Source organism: Entelurus aequoreus, linkage group LG03 (assembly GCF_033978785.1).
Source record: "Entelurus aequoreus isolate RoL-2023_Sb linkage group LG03, RoL_Eaeq_v1.1, whole genome shotgun sequence".
Classification (NCBI taxonomy): domain Eukaryota; kingdom Metazoa; phylum Chordata; class Actinopteri; order Syngnathiformes; family Syngnathidae; genus Entelurus; species Entelurus aequoreus.
Window position 1 is genome coordinate 56,065,474 of NC_084733.1, and position 26,205 is coordinate 56,091,678.

At 40.8% G+C, this 26,205-nt stretch overlaps 1 protein-coding gene across 1 annotated transcript in view; it reads right to left on the minus strand.

Moving 5' to 3' along the window:
• Positions 1-23,643, minus strand: part of LOC133646650 (KATNB1-like protein 1) — a 156,809-nt gene extending 133,166 nt beyond the window's left edge. Inside the window, exon 1 of the mRNA XM_062042238.1 lies at positions 23,529-23,643. The gene's annotated coding sequence lies outside the window, so the exon portion shown is untranslated. The remainder of the gene's footprint in view (positions 1-23,528) is intronic.
• Between the last annotated feature and the right edge of the window lie 2,562 nt (positions 23,644-26,205).

Consider the following 26,205-nt stretch of genomic DNA (forward strand, 5'->3'; position numbering starts at 1 on the left):
CCCCCCACCCAAAAAAAACAAAACAGTCCAAAGTCAAGGGAGGGCGGAGGGAGGACAAGGAGGTGGGCCGCCAAGCCAAGTGTCCCCGCAACCAGCGGGGAAGAGTCAGGTGGCGACGGAGTGTTGAACGCCGCCGCAATTGGCGAGGCGGCTCGACCGCCGGCGTGGAAGGACCCACCGGAGACGATGGTGGCGGCGCTCTCTGCTGGCCCACCGGGAAGGAGGATGGCGGCGCCCACTGCTGGCCCACCGGGAAGGAGGATGGCGGCGCCCTCTGCTGGCCCACCGGGAAGGAGGATGGCGGCGCCCTCTGCTGGCCCACCGGGAAGGAGGATGGCGGCGCCCTCTGCTGGCCCACCGGGAAGGAGGATGGCGGCGCCCTCTGCTGGCCCACCGGGAAGGAGGATGGCGGCGCCCTCTGCTGGCCCACCGGAGAGGGTGGTGGAGACCCCTGCTGGCCCACCGGAGAGGGTGGTGGAGACCCCTGCTGGTCCACCGGAGTGCATGGTGGTGGAGACCCCTGCTGGTCCACTGGAGAGGGTGGTGGAGACCCCTGCTGGTCCACCGGAGTGCATGGTGGTGGAGACCCCTGCTGGTCCACCGGAGAGGGTGGCGGAGACCCCTGCTGGTCCACCGGAGAGGGTGGCGGAGACCCCTGCTGGCCCACCGGAGAGGGTGGCGGAGACCCCTGCTGGCCCACCGGAGAGCATGGTGGAGACCCCTGCTGGCCCACCAGAGAGTATGGTGGCGTCTGCTGATCCACCGGAGGGGATGGCGCCGTCTGTTGCAGACCCCTCGGAGATGATGGCGCCATCTCTTGCAGACCCACTGGTGTGAGGAGTAGCTGTGCCTCCCCAGCTGCACAGCTACTCATAGCCCCCCCCCCCCCCCCCCCCCCCCAAGGGACGGATCCCAGACGTCCCCAGATAGGCCCACAGACGACAGGGGTGGGTGGGAGAGGGCTTTAAAAGCGGCCAAACTTTTCTTTAATTTAGCCATCAGTTCTAAAGCTCTGTTAAGCCTCTCCGCCATGGACATCTCTGCGAGGTTCGTGTTAGGCTGGATTATTCTGTCAGAGTTTGTTGGTGACGAACCCCAAGATGCAGAGATGATGGCAGGCATAGTGTGAGAAAACATGATTTAATTAAACACTATGGCAAAAAACAAACAAAAGGGTACAAACAAAAGGCGCGCACAATGCGGAGAACAAACTTGAACAAAAACACTTACTGTGACAAGAAGGTACTATGACTTGAGCGGAGTGGACAAAAGTAGACAGAGCTACAACGACAAATAGTGACAGATAGACGCTACAGGTAGCAGTGACATAGACAGGTAGACACTACAATAATTCAGCAGTGACTGGAGGGCAGGGCAGGTATAAATAGCAGCTGGCAGATTGGCACCAGGTGTGGCCCGGTGCCAATCAGCCACAGCTGAGGGGACACAGCACTCAGGAAGACAAACAGGAAACATAACCAAAACAAGAGCGCTGACAGGAAATACAACTAATAGAGGAAAAACTAAAAACACAACCAAACTGTCAGGGGCAACCCTGACAATAGCACTGTATTGGATCCGGCTTGCTCTTGTTTTTATGCATATTTGAAATAAAAATATATCAATCAATCAATCAGATATGTATACATATCTAAAAACAAAAATCCCCTTGTCCCTTTAGGGGCTTCGTAGTAGTTAAACAGCAAGTATTTTTTAAAAGTGTTTGACCCGGACTGAAGTACTGGATAACAAGTGAGAATGTACCCTATCTTCTGTGACTTAAACATGCAACTTTTTTTCAGTGAATCCCATCAGACATTTTTACTAAGAGATTAAAAGCAACAAATTATGCCTGGCAAAGATGTAATTACATTCTACAGAAGTCATAACACAGCCACTTCTTTCCACTCGCCTTGTTTTGTTTTGAAAAATGAAGCCAGATGAAGAGGAGACAAACTTCAGTATAATACTGGTTGAAAGCATAAAAAAGGATGGAGAGAAATCTGCCTGTCTCCAAGAATTCAGGCACTATTTTCCACTGAGCCATGGGCTGTCTCAGAGTAAAATGACAGTGGGCCGTGACAGCTTCCAGCTCTCGTCTGCACCACCACGCTGCACGGTCCAAACAGAAGAGACAGGAGATTCCACTGGAACTCTACAAATAAGCTGCATGTGGCAGAAGGAGCTCCTTTAGAAGGAAACGTGGAATAAAGATGTGATTGACCAAGAGAGAGAGCTGCCTGTCTTTTAGGCCAGTGGAATGGGAAAAATAAACACAGAGGTTTTTAACATTCAGTAATGGAATCCACTTATGTATGAATTACTGCCTTGACAAAAAAGGAGATTCCTTTTTGTTTTCATTAAGCATATCTTTCTGTGCAGTAAAACCAAAATAAAACAAGTATTTGTTCCGCATTCCAATTATGAGGCCAAATCAAAGTGGAAAAGACCACAAAGTACAGCTGCCTCGAGGACTTTTTGTGTGTGTAGTTTATTTAGTAGTTGAATGTTTTGACTGATAACTATGAACTAATTCTCATTGGTTGCAACTTGAATTTGTGCACGGATGTCAACATTTAATAAAATTAGATACCGTATTTTCCTGACTATGGAGTGCACCAGTACATAAGCCGCACCCACCAAATTTTAGAAGAGAAAAATATTTTGCCATATATTAGCCGCACCAGACTATAAGTTGCAAATATATACGTTTCTACAATGTGAAATGTTATTAACACAAATATTTTGTAAAAGTTTATTTACATATTTGTTTCCAATAGGGCTGACAATGTTAACGCATGTGATTAATGATAAAAAAATATATATATTGCATTACCATAAATGAATGAGGATGTATCACACTGTTTGTTTTGACCGCCGGAAGGCAGCGCACATTGCACAGGGAGTGACCACGTCACACAGCAGTGTGATTAAAGTTAGAGTAATGTGCTCTGCGGCCTTCAAAACAAACCCAGATGGAACTTTTGATAAAATTGAGGTAATTAGTTAGTATTGCAGCGACAAACTTTCATATCATCGCCGCACATCAAGTTTAAATAGCATCTTAAAGTGAAACATGAACGTAAGGATGGCGTGAACAGCAAAGAGAGGACAAAAAAACTATGCTGGCTGAGGTACCTGTGTTTACCACAGATAAATTAAACAATGCATTTACGAAATGGACCGCCACTGCATTTAGGACATTAACATCTGTGAAGAGCAAGTGCTGCAAGATGTCGTTCATTTTGCCAACTACCATTGTACAAACCAGAGGTAGTTTGTGAAAAAATTAGATCTGCACTGCCATCCAAAAAGGTATATAAGCTTGTTTGTGTACCCAAGGTTTTGTAATTAGATGAAGCCCAGCAGAAAAGACAGACCAAATCGAGGTAATCGAGAGGCACGTTCTTTATTGGCAACCGTCATGTCTCTCGTCAACACACTGGCTTCTTGTCAAGGCACCGTCTCTCTCTCTCTCTCACACACGCACGCACGCACGCACGCACGCACGCACGCACGCACGCACGCACACACACACACACACACACACACACACACACACACACACACACACACACACACACACACACACACACACACACACACATTTCACAATGGTAGCGGGACATGTCACATCCGGTCCAACTGCGCCAACATTTGTTTAAACAACTGGTTAAACTAAGGAAGAGTAAATGCAGATGTAAATAGTGCGCCATGTAAAAGTGTTTATGACCGTTTTTATTACAGTTATATACTATGACTTTCAAATTGTGCACTTAATTCTTACTATACTTATTGTCATTAGGTTTTGAGCAAATGAATGACTTGCAGTTCAGTGAAATTTGACAAAAATGTTCCTGTATGACAGTCTGACTACCAAATTGCATTTGTATCCAAATATTGGGGTATTTTCCTAAGCAAATTTTAGTTTTGCAAGCAAATAATTACCAATGATTAATCATGATTGATCACAGTTCAAGAGTGTGATTAATCTGATTAAAAAAATTAATCACCTGACAGCCCTTTGTTTCCAAACGGTGTCTGTAACACGGCAGTAAAATGGCTTATCAAACAAATCAGAAGACCAACTAGCTGCGACAGCAAGCTCTCCAATCAGCTAATAAGACTTAAAGGGGAACGGCACTTCTTTTTTGGAATTTTGCCTATTATTCACAATTATTATTAAAGACATAACGACAAATGTCTTTTTTGAAAGCATTCTAACTCGCAAACGAACATAAATAAAAGTCCGCTTACAGCAGAGTCAATGGGCGGTCCTTTATTCTGCCCATAAACCCAATAAATAACTATCCAAAAAACGCCAACAACACCCTGTTTGAATTTCGTAATTTGAATATTGACCAAGTATTAGTGATATTATTATTACAAGCGCTAATGCAGACAAACTATTTATATCAGGGCTGTGATCACAATGTTGCATGCCAATGTTGACATTAACGACTGATGAGCTGTCTCCTCGATTTATTGCTCATCAAACTTTATTGTACATAGTGCGTCTCAGTAGAAGAACGAGGACGTAATCCGACAAGTTAGTACACTTTGACAGCCAATAAAGAATGGCGAGAACGACACAAAAAGACGCTTAGTTCCACCACACCTTTTTTTTGGAAGAATTATGAGCCATTTTTTACCTAAACAGGAATATATAAACATCCCAGCAGTCGGCATCCCAATGACAGCAGACAGTGTACAGTAAGTGATGTTTTATTATGTGTATTGGCTCTCATGAAGTCTGCAGTGAGCAATATTTAGTGATTTGGTGAAAAAAAAAGTGAACATTGTGATGCGTTTTTGAAATCAATGCGCTGCGTATGCTTAAAATGAGCAAAATACATAAATATTAAATGTTATTAAAATTTGACTGTTACTACATTACATGTATACTTACAACATGTCTATACAACCCTAATGGAGGTGTTTGGATGTTTTTTAAGGGCTTTATAGGCAAAATATAGCCTGCATAGGCTGCTTTGTAAGCAGTCTTTTGATCGAATTTATTTACTATTTAGAATGCATAAAAAAAATACATCAGTCATCATGTCTTTCATAATGATTGTGAACAATAGGCACAATTCCCCAAAAAGTGAAGTTCCCCTTTAATAACTCCATGGTGACGTTTTTGGTGAATTTACTGAGGAATTTTTAAAACTTAAACAATACAAAAAGAATGCCATTGTAAGTTAATAATACTGACACGGACACTCGTAAATGTGTTAGCATCTAAGCTAATGCTAATGACGCTGGCTTCATTACATTATGATAGCACGTACAGATATGCATTAAAACACTCCTACAGGCATCACACATAGGACAGTTTAGTAAGTAAGAATTGTTTTAGTTATACTATAAAACTTACAAACGTTGCTTGGAGTGATGATTGAAGAATCCTTTCGAGTAGAAACGCTACGACGACATAGAAGACAGAACAACAATTGTACTTCCGGTTCAAAGCTCTAAACCAGGCATGGGGAAATTGCGGCCCGTTAAGCTTTTCAAACCAGAATGCCACATGTCTCAAAATGTATCTTTTAAACATTTCCCATCAAAACTGGAGCAACCAATATGATGTGCAGTGCATTTTTCAAATTACTGTAAGTCTTGAACAATAGAAAGTATTCCAATGGTTGGAATCTGCGCTTTTTAGTTTTGTACTAGTTATAACGGCAATCTACGTCACGTCAGCTCCAAGCAGATGAGTCAATAAGCAGAGTGGGCGGGCAATGTTTACTGCAGCCAGCATTTGACAGTGAATGTCAGAGGGACACAGAGGAAGATTTTTACAACAAAGTTCTGTTCTGCACAAAGGTGATTGGGTTATATGATTTTTTTATTATATTCATCTGTGGGTGTTTTTTGTCCATTGCTTTCATGTTTTGTTGTGTTTGTTGCATATTTGTTGCATTTTGTTCTATTTTAAGAGATCGATTTCGACACGGTTGTCTGGGAAGTAAAGAAAGAGATGTTCATATTTTCTTAATATTCAGTGTTTTATCGCTAATTTATAACATTACGAATCCCACATTATTTATTTGTATGTACATTATTTTATTCAGCGAAAAGGCTGTAAAATTCCATTCAGCTTTTTGAGGTGTCTAGCATTCTATCAGTGATATTGTAAGTGTTTGTATTGTGTTTAGTTTTTCCCCTCTTTTACGGCACACACACAGATGCATTTTTACTGACCAATGTGGCTTCCGAGTCAAAATAATGATCGCCCATGCCTGTTCTCAACAAAACGAGCACTGCAGCACCTCCAGTGAGCAAATTCGTCCAAAAGATGGCGCCACAGCACAAACAATAACACACCCTTTCAGAGTATTTGCTTGTTTTTTTAATGTTATTATAAACGGCTTAATTCTCTAGTCAGTCATTCACAATATGTGTCTCGGTGGGTGGAAGTAGAACCTCTAGCTTACACACACGATGCACAGACACACAGCCTTGCTAGGCACTAGTGAGAAGCACCGCGAGGTAACAACTATTAGGAGAAGGAAAGATCATCGCAAAGGCAAATGTCCGAAGTGGGAATATTTCAGCTTTAAATGAAACGAAAATGAGGTTATCAACCCGGAAGAATGAGCAAGTATATATGGTGCCGAATGTAAACGTTCAGTCACACTTTTCTAGCATATATATTTCTCACATTTAACACACTTTTCTCACATTTAGCTAATTTTCATCACAATTAAGTTTAAACTAAATGTTATTAAATATTTGATCTAAATGCTAAATCTAAATGTAAATGTAAGCCTAAATGTTCAATCTAAACCGAAATCTGAAATGTAAATCCAAATGTTAAATCTAAACCTAAATGTTAAATCTAAATGTAAAAACTAAATATAAATGTTAAATATAAATGGTAAATCTAAATGTTAAATCTAAATGAACATGTTAAATCTTAATGTTAAATCTGAACCAAAATGGTAAATCTAAATGTTAAATCTCAATGAACATGTTAAATCTTAATGTTAAATCTAAACCAAAATGGTGAATATAAATATAAATGTTACATCTAAATGTTAAATATAAATATAAATGTTACATCTAAATGTTAAATATACATATAAATGTTACATCTAAATGTTAAATATAAACCTAAATGTTAAATCTAAATCATGAATCTATATCTTAAATCTAAATGTGAGTGCTAAATGTTAAATACAAATCTAAATAATAATTGATTATTGTATCCATTACACCATATACAATTGTATTTACAATTGACTGTGACTGGACTGTTTGGTTTGTTTAAGAAGACGTGTCTCCTCTCATTCAAGTAGGCTTCATCAGTTCATGCTCATAGATTGGTCAGATCTAGTCTTAGACTTAGATTGGTCATATCTAGTCTAGGGGCTGGTGTCAATACCTCAGTAGGCTTCATCAGTTCATGCTCATGGACTTGGATTGGTCAGATCTAGTCCTGTACTTATAGACTGGTCAGATCTAGGAGCAAATACATTATCAATATCATTAGACTCTTCATGGTCGTGTTCTGCTTTTAAGAATCTTCCAATGGTCTTCCCAAAGGCCAGTTGATACGGCACTTTGGTACTAGAAATTACCAGAAAAATAATCTATCAAGTTAAAAACATGGCATGGCTCATTGAACAACCAAATATAACATTCCACTGCATTTAATTTGGGGTTGGATTATGTCTGCTATAATAATGAGCAGTTAAAAAAAAGTGACTTAAATTTAGTACATAGTATGTTCCCTGTGATTGTCTTAGAACAACAAATACTGTTTATAGATCCATTATTGAAGGGGTCTTTGTTGAATGCATCCATAAAAGGGCAGAGCGGAAGGGATGCTGTCACTTTGTACTGATCGGGCAATCCTGGGTGATGTTCTTCATGATGGAGACCAGCTGCTGTCTCAGTGACTCATTTCTACTCTCAGCAGGGAGAATAAAGAGAGTGAGAAAGGGAAATCAGCTCTCACCCAACAGACAAGGAGCAGACGAGGCCAAATCCAGCACCAACTTCACAATAATGAAACATTCGTAATTTAATTTGGAGCTTCCTTTGTAGCTCGAGCTCTAAGATCCCACACAATATCTTAGGTTATAAAAAGAATAAGAATTGGAATCAGGTTCCTTCTTCAATAACTCCAAATAAAATATGTTCAAAGATATTATTTGTATGGATTTTTAAAAGGTAAATATTTATTGTAACTGTTGTGCTGTTTGTTCATCGTAACAATTAAAAGCAATAAAAACATGTCGCAAACATTAACTTTCAGCCTTAAAGGGGAACTGCCCTTTTTTGGGAAATTTTTCCTATCGTTCACAATCATTATGAAAACATGACGACAGATGGATTTTTTTTGTGCATTGTAAATGTTAAATAAATGTTAAAAAAAGTCCGCTTACAGCGGAGCCAATGGGAGATCCATTATTCTGGCAATAAAATCGAATAAATAACCATTCAAAAAGTGCTAACAATACTCAATGATCGTATACAAAATGTGGATTGTTACGTTAATGCCTCCATTGTGAAATATGTTGTTGGTAATGTAACCTGTGACATTTTTACCCAAATACATGTTTTTAATAATCTGTAAATTTCGTGTTCTACTTATAACTGGGGACACATTTTCTGGGGCACAAAAATATGCTGAAATAATATGTATCCACTTCTAACATCATGTGTGATTAATGAAGAGTCCAAATTCACAAGTTTTGTTGTAGATGATGCTAGAATAACAGAATAAACCACAGCATGTACCGGTAAGTACATTAGTTGAGGAAAATGAAAACATTACATTATAAACATCCTGTAATTTGGTATTGATATTATTTATTTCATCTTCTGAAAGATTAATAATTAACACCAATGGGAGCATTTTAAAATCCTGCCAGACTCAATTCCACCTATTTGACCGACATTATCACATCATTTATTCAGAAAGTATAAATAATGACATATGAAGATAGAATACTTTTAACCTCAACATGTAAGTGTAAAGAAATTATGATTTGTAAATTTTTTAGAATGTGCTTGTTCTATTTTAAGACAAAAAACAGTATGAAGTTGTCTTTATTTTGAAGTTATCATGCCATGATTTTACCAGTCCGGCCCACTTGGGAATAGATTTTTCTCCATGTGGCCCCTGAGCTTAAATGAGTTTGACACCTTTATAACTGCTGAAAAATTACCACCAACAGGGGCGATATGGCCTAATATCCCTATTGCAATTTGTTGCAGCCTAATATGTCAACGTTATATATGATGATATATTATTTACCAATTAAAACTGAACCATTTAGTATGACCAATGTATGATCCTGTAACTACTTGGTATCGGATCGATACCCAAATTTGTGGTATCTCCCAAAACCTATGTGTCACGGCCTGGGCGCACCTCAGTGAGGATTCATCTGTGCGCTGCGCTGAGCGCACACCCAAGCACGCTCCTGCGCGCGCCATTCCAGCTGCAGAAGGCAGCTGCTTTCAATCAGCAATCTGCACACCTGAAGCTGATGAGAGACCTGCCTTCTTAAGTTAAAGTTAAAGTAACAATAATTGTCACTCACACACTAGGTGTGGTGAAATTTGTCCTCTGCATTTGACCCACCCCCTTGTTCACCCCCTGGGAGGTGAGGGGAGCAGTGGGCAGCAGCAGTGCCTCGCCCGGGAATCATTTTTGGTGATTTAACCCCCAATTCCAACCCTTGATGCTGAGTGTCAAGCAGGGAGGTAATGGGTCTCAATTTTTATAGTCTTTGGTATGACTCAGCCGGGCATACTTGCCAACCCTCCCGAATTTTCCGGGAGACTCCCGAAATTCAGCGCCTCTCCTGAAAACCTCCTGGGACAAATATTCTCCCGATTTTCAGCCGGAGCTGAGTGAGGACAGCCTGTTTTCACGTCCGCTTTCCCACGATACAAACAGCATGCCTGCCCAATCACGTCATAACATCTACGGCTTTTATAGAGTGCACAACTGCGCACACAAGGAGACGAAGCAGAAGAACGAGGAAGATGAAGATACAGCCATGGCGACGCCGATGACGAGTAAGATGAAGAAATACGCTTGTAAGTTCCAAGCCGCAGCTGCGATTGGACCTGGATAGCCTCCGGGAAGAAGTAGTGGACTACCAAGTGCTTGGCACAACGTTCCCTCTAAGGTGCGCGCTTGCGCAATTGCGCACTGCTCAAGCGTCCTCTGCGCACAGCAAATATATGCCACGCACCAAATCAAACCCATATGAATTCTAAACAAAATAAACACATTTATTCTGTGTAATTTTGTAATGCAACTCTGAGTGACAGTGACAACATGTGGCCCTAACAGTGTTCGTCAACACCGTTCAATTGAACACCGTTCAATTATTGTAACGTCTATCGAGATGCTTCGAGGACAGGAATTATATCGATCACTTTATTGAGCAAAACTGTTTATATTCGGCCATAACCACACCAAAAACATGAGTAAAAAAACTTCTATCTCAAAAAACTAGTAATTTTCTGCCGTACAAACCAGGCCAAAACCAACTTGTCATCTGTCACCAACACGCATACCACTAAGCCACTGGTGCGTTTATGGCCATACAAAAAGTCGGACAACTCAAACACCACACAAAGTTACACTATGACTCCTCAGTCATACGTGTGCTTATTCTACTGTCATTTATTATTAATGTTAATTTATTTATATTAATCATGGAATGCTGTTACTAGAGAAAGTTACAGGAATGCACACTTCATCCTACGCTTACAGTTCATTGTGCAACATGAGGATGTTTAAGGGGAACTACCGTAAATGTGATCTCTGAAAGGGGTACAAATTATTTCCAAAGCAGGACCCCCACCCAGACATATTGTACAATACTAATCCATAGCTTATAAAAAACAAGATTTCTTTTAGTTTCATTACAAGTGGGCCAAATCACTAATATTACAAAATAATCTCATGAAAATGACTCCTCTCATTTGAGTGTTATTATAAAAGATTGGTTTGAGACAGGTGTGCTGCTGGTATTGCCACGTGTGTTGTTGCTCACATGTGCTCCACTGAATGTTCAGGGACATATTTCTTTGGTTTATCCATTCCATAATTTAATTCCACACACTGATATGCTAAAGGTTTTAAATGTTGTACGAGCATCCAAAGGTTTTAAATTAGATTTTCCTCTAAGGTTATATTTCTCCTCTTTTGTTGAGAAGAATTGTTGTACATTCTTGGGGAGTGGGTTATAGTTTACTTTGTACATAACTTTAGCTGTTTGCAAATGCACCAAATCGTTGAATTTCAATATTTGTGATTCAATAAATAAAGGGTTTGTATGTTCTCTAAATCCAATATTATGTATTATTCTAATTGATCTTTTTTGTAACACTGTTACTGAATCAAGCACACATTTGTTTTTGTTTCCCCATATTTCTGCACAATAACTCAGATATGGTAACACTAGCGAGCAGTAGAGAATATGAAGTGATTTTTGGTCCAGAATATGTTTTGCTTTATTCATTATTGACGTGTTTCTTGCTACTTTATGTTGTACATGAGGTTTCCAGTTCATTTTGTCATCTATTACTACACCCAAAAATGTGTTTTCTTTTACCCTTTCAATATATACTCTGTCTATTCGTATTTGAATTTCCCTTTTACTGTTACCGAATAGCATTATATTGGTTTTATTGCGGTTCAAAGATAGTCTGTTTTTGTCAAACCATTTTTTAATATGTTCATTTCTTCTGTTATTATTTGTATTAGCTTTTGTGTGTTTTCTCCTGAACAAAACACAGTTGTATCATCTGCAAATAATACTTACTGTAAGTCCTATATAACTTTACAAATGTCGTTTATATAAAGATTGAACAATTTTGGTCCAAGTATTGATTCCTGAGGTACGCCACAAAATATTTTCAGCTCTGTAGACGTGTGTTCGTCTATTTTCACGTATTGCTTCCTGTTGGTTAAGTAGCTTCTAACCCAGTTCAAGACCAACCCTCTGATTCCATACCTTTCTAATTTGTTTATTAAGATGCTGTAATTAATTGTTTAAAATGCTTTTGTTAAATCCATAAACACTGTGCAGCATCTTTTTGATATCTATTGCATTGGTGATCTTTTCCGTTATTTCGATTAATGCCATTGATGTTGAGATGTTGGCTCTGTATCCGTATTGGTTGTCTGTGAATGTTTTGTTTTTATTAATGAATTTGTCTAATCTGTTGTTAAACATTTTTTCAATAATTTTTGAAAATTGTGGAAGTAGAGAAACAGGTCTGTAATTTGTAAGGTGTTTGTCACCAGTCTTATAAATCGGTACGACTTTTGCTATTTTCATTTTGTCTGGGAATTTGCCTGTTTGAAATGATATGTTGCTGATATATGTTAAAGGTTGTGGGTGCTATTTCTAAATTTAACTACGAAGACTAACGTCATGTTAAGTCTTAAAAATTAATTTTGTGATCGTTGGTCCAATCCACCGTATTTTTATTGTCGATTTTCATAACAAAACCTAAAAGCTTGCTAGCTGTTGCGCAGAAAAGCCAAGTACTTTATTCGACACGGATGGCCACATTATAGCGTTTTTGGTGCTAATTGTTAGCATCAAGAAACTATCCTTAATAAAAGCTAGATGAATACATCTCTGGTAGACTCAACAGCATATACTGAATATTGATATCACTAACAAACATTGCTGAACAACAAGGACATATACAGCGACATAATTAGACAAAATATGATCTTCACACTATAAAAACAACTGCAGACATGAATTGTAGATGAGACTAATAATATTTGTAGCAGCAAATCAATGCAAACAAATGTATCCTTTATCTCATTAGCGTCCCAATCACAGCAGCACTCGTTATGTCAATCAAGTATGATACTTAGCGTTGCATAACTGGAATAAATCCATATTTGTCTTTCACCGATTAATGTTTAATTTGTGGACCCATCCAGATGTAAAAATATGATGTGCCTCCAATCGTTTCTTCTCTAAATACCGTGACTTTCAGATGAAGCGATAGCGAGCAGTAATCTCTTGGTGATGATAAATTGTTTAAATCTTTTGAAAAAACTTTTTTCTTATGAGTGTAAAAATCCACTCCATCCCATTTTAAATATTTTGTTCATGATCGCTTATATATTTGCCTCCAAACCGTTCAAACTACGCCAAAATCTTTAAATTCTCTCAGTGTTGGCGTTAACGCACTTTTTGTGTCTTTTTACGCATTGAAATCAGAAAGGACGTGAAATTACGGAAGTCCATGGTTCTTTTTTTTTTTTTTTTTTTACTGATTATCACTTTCCGCCAGTGTTCTATTAACCGTATTTCCCAGACTATAAGGGTTGGACTTACCTACCTCAAAGCTCTGAAAATCATTGAAAGGGGTGAAAACGGTCCTAGATGGAAGATGTCAAGAAAAACTGTCTCGCTGTATGATCATGTCCAAATTTAATGATCATATTGATTTTGAACACCCCATATACAAATGATTGAAGTGCATTCTTACTCAACAGCCATACATGTCACACTAAGGGTGACCATATAAACAACGCCAACACTGTCATAAACATGTGCCATATAGTGAAACCACACTAGACAAACACATTTCGGGAGAATATTTGCACCGCAACACAACATAAACACAACAGAACAAATACCCAGAATTCACTGCAGGACGCTACACTATTTTATTTGGTACATGGTGTAATCATACGTGTTACCAGTAGATGGCAGTCAAACATAAGAGATAAGTGTCAAGTAAACACCAACATTTTAAATGTTCCATTGAAAATATAGAAAATTACGCACGGCGCTCAAAAATCTATCAAAATGTTTTAGTAGTAAATCTTAAAGTGCCATTTCTAACATAAAGTAGTGTACAGTGGCCTAGTGGTTCGAGTGTCCGCCCTGAGATAGGTAGGTCGTGAGTTCAAACCCCGGCTGAGTCATACCAAAGACTTTAACAATGGGACCCATTACTTCCCTGCTTGACACTCAGTATCTAGGGTTGGAATTGGGGGTTAAATCACCAAAAATGATTCCTGGTTGCGGCCCCTCCTGAACCTGCCCTCACCTCCCTGGGGGTGATCAAGGGTGATGGGTCAAATGCAGAGAATAATTTCGCCACACCTAGTGTGTGAGTGACAATCATGGATACTTTAACTTTTAACTAAAGTTCTTACTTATATCTGTCAGTAAACTCGCCATGAAAACACTAAAACACACCGGTGTAGTGAGTTTAGATAATTTACCCAAGGAACTTTAGCTATTAGAGAGTTCCGGTCGGGAGGTTTTTCACGGGACACATTTCCGGTGTGGTTGTTTCCGGATGAGGAGATGCTGCTCCGTTATTGATTTAAGTAAAGTCTGAATGTAATTAAAACAGTTAACTCCATCTTTTGACAATTCTTCCACACCCGTCCTTGCACGCTACACCGCTACAACAAAGATGACCGGGAGAAGACGCTGTCGAAGGTGAGCCACGTAAATAAGACCACCCACAAAACGACACATCCTGAAGCGACCGTCAGAAAGCGACTTGAAGATGATCTGTAAAACATCATCTATGCAACATTTTGACCAAAGAACCACCATTACATGTTATGTAGACCACAAGGAAGTGTTTTATATTTAGAAAAAAATAATAACATGACTCCTTTAATGTGCCTTATAATCCGGTGCGCCTTATATATGAAACAAAAATTGAAAATAGACCATTCATCGGTAGTGCACTTTATAATCCGGTGCGCCCTATGGTCCGGAAAATACGGTATATTTGCCGGGTCAAATTATTAATTATTTATTATTGGTTGACTTCAAAGTAATGCACTTTCCGGAAGTTCCTTAAATTTTGATTTGCCGAAAGTTTTATCGATCACAAATACTGCATTTGTTTTCTTTCGTGTTATTTTTTTAATGAATTAAGTAACATTTATGACAACCTTTTTCCAAAACACAATATAGAATGTGAGATACAACAGGATAATGCATACATTTATCATTTGTTTTCAAAACGGTTACAAAAAAGTAAGACCCTAAACATTTACTGTGGAACCCCATTTTTATGACTTGATGGGGTCCCTGGGATTCTTGACCATCGCCTGAAACCCGAAAGTGCCCGAATGTGCCTCTAGGTCTCGTGATAGCAACCCAGCTATAGATTGCATTATCAACATGCATTATTGTGAAAGAACAATGAATTAAAATAGCTATCATATCACATTCTAGTCGTGTCCCGGAAATTTGACAGCGACAAGCAAACGAACGTGTCCTCAACGCAATGTGACATTCTTGCGAGTGGCTAACGCCCCTCCACAGTTTCTTACAAGTATCATCCCTGGAAGATGAGGAATCGCTAAACATAGTACACTCCAATCTGTAGGTGGATAAGATAACAGGTAACCACAAGCTAGAGCTCTTGAATGTAAACAAAGATCTGTGGATCGATAAAAATATAGACAGTAACCAAACCAAGTATAATATCATAATGTGGTGGAGAGTTAAAAAATATTGAGATTATCGAAAATATATTTTGTTGTTTATGTTATAAGTAACTGTAACTCAGGAAATATGCCCCCTGGATACAAGGGACTTTAAGAGCAAAAATAAAATCAGCACCAGTAGTATAACCTATTAAAAATATTTAATTGAAATCATTACACCGCCATCATGTGCTTTTGTCTGATAATAATTTTAATAAAAAATATGATCATTTAATTTGACCCAGAGAGGTACAAGTCGTAGAAAATGGATGGATGGATTGATGTATTTAAAATTTTAAGTATCAATATCAACAATACAGCCCTTGTAACTACTTGGTATTGGATCAATACCTAAATTTGTAGTATTACCCAAAACTAATATAAAGTACAAGGCAACAAAATAATACGTGTTTATTACATTTTAACATAAGTGTAGATAGAGCAATGTTACAACAAAGCAACCAAATATTACTAAAAGATTAGCAAGTAGATTAATAGTACTTTTTATACAATAATACAACTGTTTAACTACAATAGGAGCATTTATAAATGTATAGCCCGTTTTGACATGGTTTTATAATCATTTACAAACCAAATAAAATATTGTTACCATATTATTACCATGAATTGATTAACGTGGACCCCGATTTAAACAAGTTGAAAAACTTATTCGGGTGTTACCATTTAGTGGCCAATTGTACGGAATATGTACTGTACTGTGCAATCTACTAATAAAAATTTCAATCAATCAATCAATTGTGATATATTTCTTTATCGCAGGAGGCTGCAATATATATTGCCCATCTGTAATACCTTTCTGTAAGGCAAAACAAGTCACCTGTTATAATTTGCCATTCAGTTGCTTGCTAGGGAACAGTAAGTTTTACAAAAGTACTGAAACATTGAACAGTTGGGTTGCACATGGTACAAGGCTAAAGTATCTAAAACTATAACTGTAATTTTTAAAGATTGACTATTTTCTTTCTTGCACTCCACAGATTTACACTTTTGTGAAAGAGAAACTGCTGAAGTTACATATGCATACACCATTTTTTAATATATGCATATAGTAGTTGCCATCCGACTTCTGGACATGCTTACAGTTTAAGAGTTCTGCATCATAGCTATTAACAAAGCATTAACCTCAATTAACAGCTAATTATATTTGCAAAAGTACTTAACTTAATGATGATCGCTTCTATGTTAGCTACCTTTCTTTGTTTATAATGTATATTGTCTGCTGGATCTTCTCTCTATTTTATGCTGCCCTTTTTTTGCTGCAGCTGTTACATATACTGTAATATTGTACGTGGTAATTGGGTTTTGTTATAAATGGTATATATTATATACAAATATAATGTAGTATCATTTATAATAATATAATATATCAGTATATGTTATACACTGTATATATAATATGTAAATATTACATATATGTTATAATTTTTTATTGCTACTTTGGTACATTTTTAGTCTACTTTATATGTGCATTATCCTATCTATCCTTACCCTTTTCATCCTTTGTAACTGAGCTACTGTGTGGAACAATTTCCCTTGTGGATCAATAAAGTTTTTCTAATCATCACACCGGTGAACATAGCAAGCACAAACTCCCCTGCTGGTCTAAGGTCTATGTTGTTTGGGAGAACGACATTGCTGGTCATAGGTTGAATTCTAAGCTACTAACAAAACATTAAATTTAACAAAATTGAAGCTTAAATCTGAGCCCAGAGATCACTAAGTCCCTAGCTACAAGGTTGATCGGGTCTTCTAGCTACTTTCCAGACTGCAAGCACACGCAATCACAGGTAATACATGCACCGTTTTATTTAAAGCAGAAAACATTTATTTACAGACGGGTCTTTCACATTCATAGGTAGCCTTTTTATGGTGAAGTACAGCACTTTTTTAAGACCTAACGTCATTCTGCATCATTGCCGTTTGTGCCAGATGTTTAGTGTTACTGTTCTGAGGTGACACATCACAGCCGAAAGTCTGGTTGATAATTATGTGTGTGACTGTGCATGGAAGTCTGTGAAGATGATTCCAAATGATAACAGTCCAGGATTGATGGTCTCTCCATTCTGTTAGTCCACCCTAAATAGAGCCAGTATGTGATGACAGACAAGTCAGTTCTGATTTACAACTTCCCGCTTCTAAGGAAAGACACTCAGAGTTCATCATTATTAGATGTGGCCATTATATCTGCAACTCAGTAGCCACCTCAGGCATTATCTAAAACATTGTCATTATCTACATTGTTACAGTATATATATATTTTTTGTATTTTTGTGTTATGAACGTGAGGGTGGAAGGAGACGACACCAAGAAGGATTTAAGGTTACCAGGGTTATTGTAACCTTTGATGGTTGTGTGGGATGTCTATGCTACTTTAAGTGTTGGTTGCAGGATTAAGTGTAAAATTAACCATGTAAATAATTCAAGAGGATGTTGTACATGCGTGATGGATGAAATCTTCGTCTGACCAAGAGGGGAGGCACAAGGGAGATCCGGGGACAGGCAGGAGGTCGAGGGCAGGCGGCAATCAACAATGTCTGAGTCCAGGCGAGTGATCAAGGATCGAGGGAGGCAGTCCAATTTCCTGGTGAAGGTCGAGGTACAGCGCTCGAGCACACGGGACCAGACGGGCACTGCAAGGAGGACAAGGGACATAAGTCAACCAGACAAAAAGGGCAAAAGACAAAAGAGGCGAGGACAACGAGAGGGGAGCCAGAGACGTGAATGCTTACTACAGGAGTTAACGACGTTCCGGCGTAGGATCAAAGGAGTGACTGGATCTTATGCTGTCCTCTTGATTGCTGCCAGGTGCGCTGATGAAAGACAGCCTGCAGCTGCAGCGAAGCGTGGGCGTGGTGCGCACGGCGCGTGCGGGGGCGTGTACTGGCATGCTGCCAGATAGAGTGTGGGAACCTGCTGCGGAAGAATCTTGGGTTCGCATCCGCGCCGTGACAGTACCCCCCTCCTTGGCGAGGCACCCGACGAGCGTCTGAGGGCTCCCGGGTTGGCGCGGTAGAAGTCCTCCAGAAGAGAGGGGTCGGCAAGGTAGGAGGCCGGCACCCATGATCTGTCCTCCGGTCCGTATCCCTCCCAGTCGACCAGGTATATCAGCCCCTTACCCTGTCGACGGACCCTGAGGATCTTCTTTACCGTCCAAACCGGGTCACCGTCATCCAGGAACCTAGGAGAGGGCGGGGTAGGGGTAGGGGGAGATAGAACGCTCTCCACCATGGGTTTTATTTGGGATACGTGAACCACAGGGTGTCGCTTGACCGAGGGTGGGAGAGCCAATTTCACAGATGCCGGGTTGATTATGGAAATGATGGGGTAGGGACCAACAAAACGGGGAGCTAATTTCTTTGACGGTACCTGAAGGCTGAGGTCCTTGGCGAGCAACATGACAAGTTGTCCTGGCTGATAGGACGGGGCCGGGATGCGATGGAAAATAAACTGGAATGCGCCCAATCCTGAACCCGAGATCGAAGTTCGCGATGAACAAACAATTTTCCGGGTGGTCCGCCCCTAGATCCTGGACGAGAGTGAAGGGCACCCCTAACCAAATCCTCCACCTTCCAGGATACCATCCCCACTATACGAGTCGGAGGAAGGATGGTCTCGGGGATTGATGGGTGGATGATCTCTGCCATATGCACCCTAGAAAGTGCGTCCGCCTTCTGATTCTTGGAACCGGGTCTGTAAGATAGAATGTAGTCGAAACGGGAGAAACATTGCTGCCATCTAGCCTGACGGTTGTTGATCCTCCGAGCTGACCGGATGGCGAAAAGGTTACTGTGATCCGTCAGGATCTGGAACTGATGCTTTGCCCCCTCAAGCCAGTGTCTCCACTCGGATAAGGTCTCATGGACAGCCAATAACTCTCTGTTGCCAGCGTCGTAGTTAAGTTCTGCTGGAGAAAAATGCACATGGGTGGAGAAGGTTATCGATCTTAGAACGCTGCGAAAGGATGGCCCCTATCCCAGAGTCCGGAGCGTCCACCTCGACCAAAAAAGGACAGTCCCAATCAGGGTGGATGAGGACGGGAGCAGAGACAAAACTGGTCTTGAGGCCTCTAAAACCACACAAAGTTAATTTTGGACGAGGTGAGAGCGTTTAAGGGTGTGGCAATTCGACTAAAGTTTCGAATGAATCTCCTGTAGAAGCCTGCGAATCCCAAGAATCTTCTGAGTTCCATCCTAGATGCGGGTTGTGGCCAGTCCAACACGGCCTTGACCTTCTCGGGATCGGCCTTGACATGGCCCCTTTCGACGATAAAGCCAAGAAAATCCACTGAAGAAGCGTGAAAACGACACTTCTCTGCCTTGACGAAAAGCCTGTTCTCAAGGAGCCGCTGGAGGACGAGACGAACATGCTGCTGGTGCTCCTGTGGGTTGCGAGAAAAAAATAGGATGACGTCTAGGTAGACCACGACGACCTGGTCCAACATGTCTTGGAGGATGTCATTGACCAACATCTGAAACACAGCAGGAGCATTGGTAAGGCCGAAGGGCATGCCCTTGTACTCAAAGTGGCCTAGGTGTGTATTGAAGGCCGTCTTCCATTCATCACCCTTCTTGATCCGGACCAGGTGGTAAGCATTGCGGAGGTCCAGCTTGGTGAAGATGGTTGCTGGGGCCAGAGGTTCGAAAGAGGAGTTGAGCAAAGGTAGCGGGTATTTGTTCTTTATGGTTATGTTATTGAGATGTTGGTAGTCGATGCATGGCCTCAATGATCCGTCCTTCTTGGTCACGAAGAAGAATCCAGCTGCCACAGGAGATCGAGACGGGGTGATGATTCCGAATGCCAGTGATTCCGTGATGTATTCCTTCATGGCCTCCTTTTCGGGAAGAGACAGGTAGTACAGGTGGCTGGAAGGTAGGGAAGCACCGGGGAGCAGCTCGATGGCGCAGTCATATGGTCTGTGAGGAGGAAGAGATTGAGCTCGTTCTTTACTGAAGACCTCCGCTAGGTCGTGGTAGCATTCCGGGATGGAAGCTAAGTCAGCCTGGTGCTTGTTGGTCCTAAAGGGTCTGCTGGGGGAGGAGGCTGCTTTAAGGCAGTTTGCGTGGCAGAGGGTGCTCCATGCCATGATCCTTCCGGAAGTCCAGGAGACATGTGGGTCGTGCTGTCTCAGCCATGCTCTTCCCAGAATCACCGGAGCGACGGGGGCCTCCAATACCCAGAAGTGAATAGTTTCGATATGGTTCCCCGATAAGGTGAGTAGTAGAGGCTCCGTGCGGTATTTAATGGGACACAACGGACGTCCATCCAAGGCTTGGGCTGGAAGGTCCTTGTCAAGAGACACCAAGGGAATCCCGTTCTGTTGGGAGAACCCATAGTCCATCAGGCTATCATCAGCCCCAGATTCCAAGTATGCCTTTACTGCCACCCTTCTGTTGTTCCATGTTAAAGAGGCGGAAAATAGGATGCCCGGGTTCCCTTGTTCCTGGGGTTATGTTGTGTGGCTTACCAGGATCAAACCCCTTGCTGTTGAACCCGGTCTCTAGGTTGGGAGGGGAAGTTGCGGATAATGTGTCCCGCCTCACCGCAGTAGAGGCAGAGATGCTGCCTCAGTCTGCTTTCCCTCTCCCCCGTCCCCAAACGGGTCCTTCCCACTTGCATGGTCTTGGGTGCTGACATCACTACCTGACAAGGTGGGGATTTTTCTCCGTAAGACTGGAAAACAGGGGTCGCTCGCGCTGCAGGAGGTCTCCTAGCGACTCCACAGGCTCTCTCGGTTGCTCGCTCCAAAAGTCTCTGGTCGTACTGCAGTGCCAAGTCAATGAGGGCTCCACAAGAGGTTGGTCTGTCCCTCAACAAACCGTCCTTGATCTCCTCGGAGAGTCCTCGACGAAACGCGCTCTGGAGGGCCCTGTCGTTCCAGCCGCTGTCTGCCGCAATGGTCCGGAACTCCAGGGTGTAAGCTGCCGCCGAGCGAGTTCCTTGCTGGATGGTGTGCAAGCGTCCTGCGGCATCCCCCCCATCCTTGGGGTGGTCGAATACGGTCAAAAATTTAGACCGGAAGGCTGAGTAGTCGTTGCTGAGGCCTAGTGACTTGTCCAAAGCTGCAGTAGCCCATGTGAGAGCAGGTCCCGCAAGCAGCGAAAAAACAAATGCAATTTTGGCCCCATCGGTAGTGTAGTGCGAGGGTTGGTGCAAAAAAATTATCTCACATTGCACCAAAAACCCCCTACAGAGTTAAAAATCACCCTCAAAAACCCTAGGGCTAGCAATCTTGGGCTCCCGGCTAAGGGAAGTGCTACCGGAGCTAGTAGCTGGTGTAGCATGCTGTCTTGTTACCAAGTCTTGCACTGGACTTGGGCCTAGCTGGTCCAACTTAGTACATAGCTTGGTGAAAGTTTTCTCAAAATTGTCCTCTAATGCCTCAAAACGAGTCTGGTGCGTCTTAAGAACTGAGCAAATTACCTCCAAGTCCGGACTTCGTGGGATCCGAGCCTGGGGAGCGAGTCTAGGCTGGGGGGTGTCGTCTGGTTCCGACATGGTTGGCACGTACTGTTATGTACGTGAGGGTTGGAAAGAGACGACACCAAGAAGGATTTAAGGTTACCAGGTTTATTGTAACCTTTTATGATTGTGTGGGATGTGTATGCTACTTTAAGTGTTGGTTGCAGGATTAAGTGTAAAATTAACCATGTAAATGCGTGATGGATGAAATCTTCGTCTGACCAAGAGGGGAGGCACAAGGGAGATCCAGGGACAGGCAGGAGTTCGAGGGCAGGCGGCAAGCAACAATGTCTGAGTCCAGGCGAGTGATCAATGATCGAGGGAGGCAGTCCAATTTCCTGGTGGAGGTCGAGGTACAGCGCTCGAGCACACGGGACCAGACGGGCACTGCAAGGAGAACAAGGGACATAAGTCAACCAGACAAAAAGGGCAAAAGACAAAAGAGGCGAGGACAACGAGAGGGGAGCCAGAGACGTGAATGCTTACTACAGGAGTGACTGGATCTTATGCTGTCCTCTTGATTGCTGCCAGGTGGGCTGATGAAAGACAGCCTGCAGCTGCGGCGAAGTGTGGGCGTGGTGCGCACGGCGTGTGCGGGGGCGTGTACTGGCATGCTGCCAGATAGAGTGTGGGAACCTGCTGCGGAAAAATCTTGGGTTCGCATCCGCGCCGTGACATTTTGTTTGTCATAAAAAAATACAATCATGTGTGCTTATGGACTGTATCCCTGCAGACTGTATTGATCTATATTGATATATAATGTAGGAACCAGAAATATTAATAACAGAAACAAACAACCCTTTTGTGCGAATGAGTGTGAATGAGTGTAAATGGGGGAGGGAGGTTTTTTGGGTTGGTGCACTAATTGTAAGTGTATCTTGTGTTTTTTATGTTGATTTAATAAAAATAAAAAAAATAAATAAGTACACTTTTTATTTTTTTTAATTTATTGTGCGGCCCGGTACCAATCGATCCACGGACCGATTGTTGGGGACCACTGCTCTAGGGGACCCTCGCGGCTCATCAATGGGCCCTATGGTCTAGAAGCATTTAAATCAGCTAAAAATTTACAAGATATACATAAATACATATACATGCATTAAGAATAAGGATAAAAAGTTAAAAAATTAATAAAAAATAATGACTTTTTTTGCCACTTTTTTGCAATTTCTAGAAATGTAATACCTATTCTTCCCCTCCCCAAACAATTGCCCTTAAACTCAAAATTTCACCAGGGTAATAATACTTTTGGCTTTACATACTTTGATTGCAATTTGCATTTGAGGAAGGTAATAAAACGGTCTTACGTGAGAATGAGACATTATGCAAGACCAAAAAAAAAAAAAAAGGTATATGCTAAAGAAATACGTTTTTAGGTCAAATAAATGCAGGGTTGCAGCCATGGTAGTCTCACTGACAAAAAGAGCACATAACCTGATGTAACCACTCCTGCTGACACCTTTGTTAAACCTATGTAATCAAGAACACAGCTGCAGAAGGGACAAACAGCATACATATGCACACATGTCTGCTTTGATAAAAGGAAGCTGAGTGCGAGTCATTTTTTCCATGTACATACCACTCGTGCGTCGGAGCGTGTCTTCTGAAGATTATGGGAAGTTCTGCAATGACACTGGAGCTTTGCCCTTATATGGCAGCTGCACTCCTCATATTCCTTCCTGCTGACAGGGATAGCCACTGTGGAAGTCCAAAAAAGAGCAGACTTTCAATTGCGTAACACGCTAGGCTGTGACGCTGTGTGTATACAAAAAGCTTAAACATTGAGCCCCGCGGGATTTGTCAATAGAGAAGGCTGGAATGTCTGAAATTTCTAGTGGTGCCACGTTGGTACGGACCAGAACAATCTGTTGTTCGTTAATCCGTCTGAGAACAAACATTGCCTTTATTATTATGCTAAGTGAATCAATCATTAGCAGTTTTGCAGCCAAATTATACAAATACACATACTGTATGAATGACCCAATATATTGTCTACAAATAGAGGAATACATATTTCCAGCCAGTATTGTGTGCTAGAAATCAGCGACACTAAATAAAACTTCACCAACAACATGCTTTTGCCCTCATCGGAATAGTATGGCAGCTTTGAGGTGCAAATCAAAACTGCAAATCAAAACTGTTGCAGATGCTATGTGTAGTTGTTATTAAGGCAATTACCTATCAGCAATGTGTAAAAAGTAAAATATTGTACCCCTTGGAGAGCTTAAACTATCATTACGACATTTAATCAAAATAAACTGGAAGCATGTTTGGAAAGACATCCTTTAAAATTGATAGGGTTGTTCGTCTAAAAAATATTCCTGGACTAACTTTTAACTGCTACTACCTGCGTCATCTTGTGGAACATATTATTCAAAATAAATGGGTTCTTGCACTGACAAAGGGTTGAAGTGATGAAAGCTCACTGATAGAAAAGTAAGTAAAAGTAAGTACAATTTATATATATAGCATCATCTCACAGAGAGCTCTCACAAAGTGCTGCTCATGGTTAAAATACAAATAGTACAATCACAACAAACATACAACATTATGCAACAACAGAAACATTGAAAAATGAAATAATAACTATGATTATAGACAACTGCAAAAAGTACAAGAAACAACGTAGACAAAAGGAACATTTTTAGATTTTGTTTTGATGATGATGGAGGAGACCATACAGGGTTGAGATTAGGGCTGCAACTAACAACTAATTTGATAATCGATTAATCTGTTGATTATTACTTTGATTAATCGATTAATAATCGGATAAAATAGACGAACTACATTTCTATACTTTCCAGTATTTTATTGAAAAATGTTGATTATTGTTTCTCAGCTGTTTGTAAATGTTGCAGTTTATAAATAAAGGTTCATAAAAAAAAATAAAATAAAAAAAAATAAAAAAGTAGCCTCTGCGCATGCGCATAGCATAGATCCAACGATTTAATGACACAATTAATCGCCAACTATTTTTATAATCGATTATAATCGATTTAATCGATTAGTTGTTGCAGACCTAGTTGAGATCCACTAAAAACATATGATTCCCATCTTACCAGTGAACTTGTGTGCCCTTTAGGGGGGCATTGTCACCCTCTTTCTCTATTTTGTTTTTTTCCGTTCATCTGTCACCTGTCAGTAAATATACATATATATACCCATGACAAACCATGTTGGAATTGAAACCAAAACTCATTCAGTGAAGAAGCAGAGTCAATAATCAGCAAGCTGGCTCCTCAAAACAGGTCAAAATCTGTTTTTTCCACCCTGCCTGTAATGCCCCAGAGGCCCTTTAAATTTAGATTATCTGATGATGCTTTTACTGTAATGGACATGAGTCAGAGAGTCTCAAAATTTAAAAATGTCTGTTTTTCATTACGTATATTTTGTATCCCCCTCATCATTTATCTCATAGCTAAAACCCCTTAGGACAGGGGTCGGCAACCCAAAATGTTGAAAGAGCCATATTCGACCAAAAATTCAAAAACAAATCTGTCTGGAGCCGCAAAAAATTAAAAGCCATATTACATACAGATAGTGTGTCATGAGATATAAATTGAATTAAGAGGACTTAAAGGAAACTAAATGAGCTCAAATATACCTACAAATGAGGCATAATGATGCAATATGTACATATAGCTAGCCTAAATAGCATGTTAGCATCGATTAGCTTGCAGTGACCAAATATGTCTGATTAGCACTCCACACATTAAGTCAATAACATCAACAAAACTCACCTTGGTGCATTCATGCACAACCTTCAAAGTTTGGTGGACAAAATGAGACAGAAAAAGAAGTGGCATAAAACACGTCCTACAAAGTCGGAGAAAGTTATGTAAACAAACTGCGGTGAGTTCATGGACCGCCAAAATTTGTAGGACAAAACGGCGCTCGCCAAATATTAGAATCAGTGAAGCATGTTTAATATAAACAGTGTGCTTTATAACAATTAGGGAGGTTTGTGTCATGTTTGTCCTCCTACAGAAACCATATTAAAACAAAAAATATATTTTTTTCCCCTCATCTTTTTCCATTTTTGAAAAAGCTCCAGAGAGCGACTAGGGCGGCGCTAAAGAGCCGCATGCGGCTCTAGAGCCGCGGGTTGCCGATCCCTGCCTTAGGACAACCACTTTTTACCAAGTGTTTCGATAAGTTATGATTCATGGCGATTCCAAACATGTTAGATATAATTTTATAGTGGAGGGTTTCATTCATTAGTAACAGTACAAAGACAAATGACATTGTATTTCTTA